The sequence below is a fragment of the Stegostoma tigrinum genome, chromosome 44 (assembly GCF_030684315.1).
Source record: "Stegostoma tigrinum isolate sSteTig4 chromosome 44, sSteTig4.hap1, whole genome shotgun sequence".
NCBI lineage: Eukaryota > Metazoa > Chordata > Chondrichthyes > Orectolobiformes > Stegostomatidae > Stegostoma > Stegostoma tigrinum.
In genome coordinates, this window is record NC_081397.1 from 2,408,049 (window position 1) to 2,414,072 (window position 6,024).

Below are 6,024 nucleotides of genomic sequence, written 5' to 3' on the forward strand. Positions count from 1 at the left end.
ATTCAAAATTTGCAAATATTCTAACCTGGGCCTCATGTTAAACTGGGACACCTCCTACACTGGGCCACACGCTATATTTAAACAGACCCTACACTGGGACATGTTGTACACTGGGCTTCGCTCCATATTGGCCCATATCATCCACTGGGCCTCATTCTAAACTGGGCCTCGTCTGACACTGGGCCATGTCCTTTCCAGGGTCACACAGTATTCCCTGTCACATCCGAAACATTGCTGAGGGCTCAGGCGATGATAGAAGCAGTTCCAGCTTCACCATCTCCCACCATGAGTTCACTGTTATGAGACAAAGAGCGAAACCCTGTTGAACAGAATCAATCACCTACTTTCACTTTCAAGTTAATTTAGCTTCTGATTTACTTTAGTGAATGAGTCATGGAGCCACAGTTATAGTTGGTACAGAAGGGATTCTTCAGCCCATGAATCTGCATGAACCTAGCTAAACTAATCCCAGTTCCCGCCACAAGGATAACAGCCTTGAATACTATGACATAACAGTTGGTTGACCAAGAACATTTTAGAGTTTCTTTCAGTGTCCCATCTGAAATATCCTCCAAATGAGTGCTTTTCAGACTCCCATCATTCTCTGGGTGAAGCAATTCTCAAATCTCCCCCTAAACCTCCTGCCCTTTCACTTTAAAATAAACATGACTCCCCTCCCCCCAACATTTATTATTGACCCTTCAACCAAGGGCAACAGCAGCTTCCTATCCCTCCTGTAAATCCCCCTCACAATTTTACACACCTCTGTCAAGCCCATCCTCAGCCTTCTCTACTCCAAACATCTCAGGCCCATCGGAATTCTCTTCATCGCTTAAATTCTCCATCCCAGGCAATATCTTAGTGAATTTCCCTGGCACCACCTCCAGTGCAATCACATCCTTCCTATAGTGCGGAGACTGGAACTCCACACAGTGCTCCAGCTGCAGCCTCACCAAAGTCCTGTCCAGCTCTGACATCACCTCCTTGCTCTCACAATCTGTACCTTGACTGATAAAGGCAGGTGCCCCATATGCCTTCCTAACTGCCCTATCAACATGTCCTGTCACCTTCATGGATCTGTGTACAAACACCCTAAGATCCCTCTGTTCCTCTGAGCTTTGTAGTGCCCTGCCTTTCACTGAGTACTTCCATGTCTTCCTTCTTCCAAAGTGCATCACCTCCCATTTATCAGGGTCCAACCGCATCTGCCACTGGCCTGCCCATCTGAGCAAATGTCCTGTAACCTAACACCTTCTCCTCACTGTCAATCACCCGGCCAATCTTCATTTTATCCACATTAATTTTGTGTTGTATTAAAATGGTTGATTAACCTGCCACCTTGAGATTCCATCCCATTATCTCTCGAGATGTTCTTGGGTTGTGGGTGGTGCTAGCTGGGCCCGGCACTCATTGCCCATACCTAATTGCACAGAAGGCAGTGACGAGTCAACCACATTGCTGTGCATCTCGAGTCATGTACAGGCCAGACCAAGTATTGATGGCAGATTTGTTTCTCGAAAGGGCAGTAGTGAACTAGTTGGTTGTTCCTGAAAATCAGCAATGAACTTGTGGTCACCATCAGACTCTTTCATTCTAGATTTTTATGAACTGAATTCAAACTCCACCATTTTCCATGGTGGGATTTGAACCCAAGCCACTGGATTAATACTCAAACGATAATACCATCGTGTTTCCACCTCCCCCTGTAAAAAGGATTCCAAAATCTGAATTTAGATGTTAGATTCTTGACATGCTGATCAACCTGAGATTGTCCAAGAGTATGCCCTATTCAACCATCCAATAGGATCATGATTGATCCGGAATTCCTCACAGCAACTTTCCAGCCCTTTCCCTTGATTCCCTGCCTGATCAAGAATCTGTCTGTCTCAGCCTTCAATATGCACAGGGACTCTGCACCCACACAGCTCTCTGTGGCAAACCATTCCAAACATACACATTGCTCTGAGAGAAAAAACTCCTCCTCATCTCCGTCTGCAGTCAGTGTCTCTTTACTCTGAGATGGTGTTCTCTGCTCCTAGACTCTCCCATGAAGGGAAACAGATTCTCAGCATTGACCATGTCAAGCCCTCTATGCTTCAATAAGATCACCTCTCATTTTACTAAAATCCAGTGAGTAGAGTCTGAAACTGTGCAGCCTTTACTTGGAAGACAGTTCCTCCATCCCAGGGATCATCCTATTGAAACCTCTCTGACTTCCTCCAATGAAATAACAGCTCCCCTTAAATAACACTGCTCCAGATGTGGTCTTCTCAGCACTTTGTACAGTTACAGTAAGAACACCCTACTCTTACACTGTAATCAGGACTAATAAGGCTTTTTGGATCACACTAGTTATATTTTCTCCCTCAATCTTTGGATGTGACGTTGACAGTGCAAGTCCATTCAAGTACCCTGCTGCTTGGTGAGATGTCTGTTCTGAAATGCTCCAGGCATCCCTGGGGATTTGAGAGAGATTACACCTCCCTTTGGTATCAAAACGATTCCTTAATTGAGGGAGAATGTGAACCTGAGTACACGATAGCAAGTGCGACATTTTCAGATGGAGCAACTTATCGATGTGAACAGAGACTGGGTTTCAGGAGGTGGATCTCACATGATGAAAACATAATCGTAAGATGTAAGTTTTCCCTCTTGAGTTGCTCTGACTTGGGTTAAATGGCCCACAGGCAAAAACATCAATGTTGCTTCAAAAACCATAGTTGGCAGTTACCCAAAGAGAGTTGTGATCACGAGCTCGAAAATGGTGTGAAGGCATCAGAGTGCAAGGCATCAAGATACATTCTTCTCATTTTTGTATTTTGGTCGGACGGCAGTTCGGAGGATGGGATGTACGGCTTGAAACATTAACTCTGTTTCCCTCTCTCACAGATGCCGCCAGACCTGCTAAGTTTCTCCAGCGCTTTGTGTTTTGTTTCATATCTCCTGCATTCTTTGTGTTACATATTCCTCTAATTTTATTTTGTCCTGTCGTAGATCTCTGCTCTGTGCCAACACTGCGAGCAGTCCCCAGTGTGGAAGTATTCATTGGTGAACGCTTTAAGCTCGCCTGTTTGGCTGAACCCTTTCACGATGATCATCTCCTGTTGTACGTATTTTATAAAAATGGTGAATTTCTCAATTTCCCTTCAGACAAGAGCAGTTACACAACAAAGGAGGCAACACTGGGCCATTCGGGAACTTACCAATGTGAAGTCAAGATTCGAGACAATAAACTGAGGAAAAAGAGTAATAAAGTTCCCATTTCAATCAAACGTAAGCTGTGTCTCCATTTATTTCATTATTTCTGCTGTCATCCAAATCACTGTAAATGTAAGGGTTGGTCAGCTCCTGCTGTCATTGTCAGTATGGAATAACACTGTTTTTGTGCGCTGCACACTCTCGCTTCCTATTGAGTTTGTGAATACGTATTTATTACAGTCTTCAATCCCTCTCCATACCTCACCAGTTATCCACCCTGTCCTAGATAATAAAATGTGAGGCTGGATGAACACAGCAGGCCAAGCAGCATCTCAGGAGCACAAAAGCTGACGTTTCGGGCCTAGACCCTTCATCAGAGGAAGGGTCTAGGCCCGAAACGTCAGCTTTTGTGCTCCTGAGATGCTGCTTGGCCTGCTGTGTTCATCCAGCCTCACATTTTATTATCTTGGAATCTCCAGCATCTGCAGTTCCCATTATCTCATCCACCCTGTCCTGACCGCTTCGCCTGTTTCTTTTGCCATTAGCGATGTTTCTGCTTCCTGGGTCTGAATTTCTTGTGAAGACTGAGGGTTTTTTGTCTTCAATCAGCAACAGCCTTTGGCAAGTTCAGAGGAACAGAGGGATGTTCGGGAGCTAGCCCACTGATCCCTGAAGGAGGCGGTACAGGTTAAAGGGTGGTTGGGTAAACATACAAGAGACTTGGTTTTATCAGGCGTGGCACAGATTATAAAGAGCTGGGAGGTGACATCAGGACTGTGCAAGACTTGGTACCTGTCTCTGATTCTCTATGTCTCCCTATGACTCTCTCTGTTTCCCCTACACTCTACGTTTTCCAATCAATCTCTACATGTCTCTGTCACTCTGTGGCTCACTTTTAACTCAATGACTCTTTATAAATATCGACAACTTTATGTGATTCTGTGACTCTCTACATCCCTCTATGTCTCTTTATGAATCTATTTATCTATCTCTTTGTGAGTCTATTTGTCACTATGAATCTCTATGACTTTACTTATCACACTCTCTCTTTCTATATCACTCTATGACAGTGTTTCTCCCAATTACTTCCTATATATCTCTGTACTTCTCTATGACTCTCTATGAATTTCTGTCTCTCTCTCTCTGACTGTATGGTGGGAGTGCTGCTTGCTGCTGAACACAACAATCCCTGCCTTGGAAAAGCACTTAACAGTTTGCTTCAATCACAGGCATCCCTGTGTCAGTTCCAGACCTGAGTATCCACCCTGGGAACGAGGTAGTGGAGGGAGACAGCAACTCATTAAACTGCTCTGTGACCAGAGGTTCGACTCCAATTCAATATATTTTCTGCAGAGATGGCAATGAGATTTCCTGGGAGTATTCCAACTACAGCAGAACCATACACACCATCATCAACGTCAGCAAAAGATAAGCAGGCTATTACCACTGTGCTGTTTCTAACCAGGAGGGACAGTCTCTCCAGTATAGCAAAGCCATTGCTGTTTCAGTGATTGATGAGTTTCTAAACTAATCTATACAAACCCAATTTATGGGAGTGATGTGATAGCACTGGGATAGGGTGCAGGAGAGATTTACCAGGATGTTGCCTTGAGGGTTGGAGAGTTCAGTCATGGATGAAGTTTGGACAGGCTGGAGATGTTTTCCTTAGAGTGGAGGAGATTGGGAGAGGCAAATATGTTTGAACTGTATAAAATGATGAGGGGGCACAGATAGGACTGACAGGAAGAAACGTTTCCTCTTTGATACAGGGATCGGTGACTGGTGTGGGTGAAGGTAAGGGGCAGAGGTGTAGAAGAGATGTGAGGACTTTTTTTTTACCCAGAGGGTGGTGGGGAGTCTGGAACTCACTGTCTGAAAGGGTGGGAGAGGCAGAAATCCTCATCACATGGAAGAAGGATTTAGATGTGCACTTGCGATGCCTCGGCTAAAGTCAGATTAAAGGGTCCTCTACATTTCACTTGTCTTTTCCTGCAGAAATAGGGACACTGATAATGTGAATAGCCAAGGTCATTCCCCCAGGGTAGGGAAGTCCAAAACCAGACGGCACAGGTTTAAGGGGAGAGTGGAAAGATTTACAAGGGTCCTGAGGAGAAAATTGCTCACACAGAGGGTGGTACCTAAATGAAATGAGCTGCCAGAGGAAGTGGTGGAGGTGAGTACAAATACAACATTTAAAAGACGCAAAAGAGTTTGAGGAATATGAGCCAAATGCATGTAAATGGGACCAGGTGACTTTGTGAAAACTGCCAAAGGGCCTGTTTCCTTGCTATATGGCTCTATGTGTCCAAGTATTGGGAAAATTGATGAAAGAACAGAGAGGTGGCTGCTTTTCACTGGTGCAGATTCAATGTGCCAAAGGGCCTTTCTTTGTGCTGCAGACCTCTCTGACGCTACAATTCCATGTTAAGCACTCCAACAGAGGAAGTTAGAAGCATGGACAATAGGAGGAGGCAATTTACGCTATCCCACTTGCTCCATCCATTCAATGGGATCAGGGCAGATCATCCACCTCAGTTGCCTCTTCCCCTCACTTTCTCCCTTTGATCCCTTTAGCCCTGAGAACGATATCAAAATCCTTCTTGAAAACATTTGATATGTTGTGCTGTCCCTGCAGAAATCCCCACAGGATCAGCTTCCCTAGACCCTCTGCATCCCCTCAGGGAGGGAAAGGGTAATGATCTGGAACAGCTAGATAAAGCACTGAGCTTGACATCTTTCCCATTCAATTGATTCAAGCCATCGGCTCAACCAAGGAACTGCACCGAGCCTCAAAGCTGTCCTTTTCTCATGGAGCTAATTTGTCGA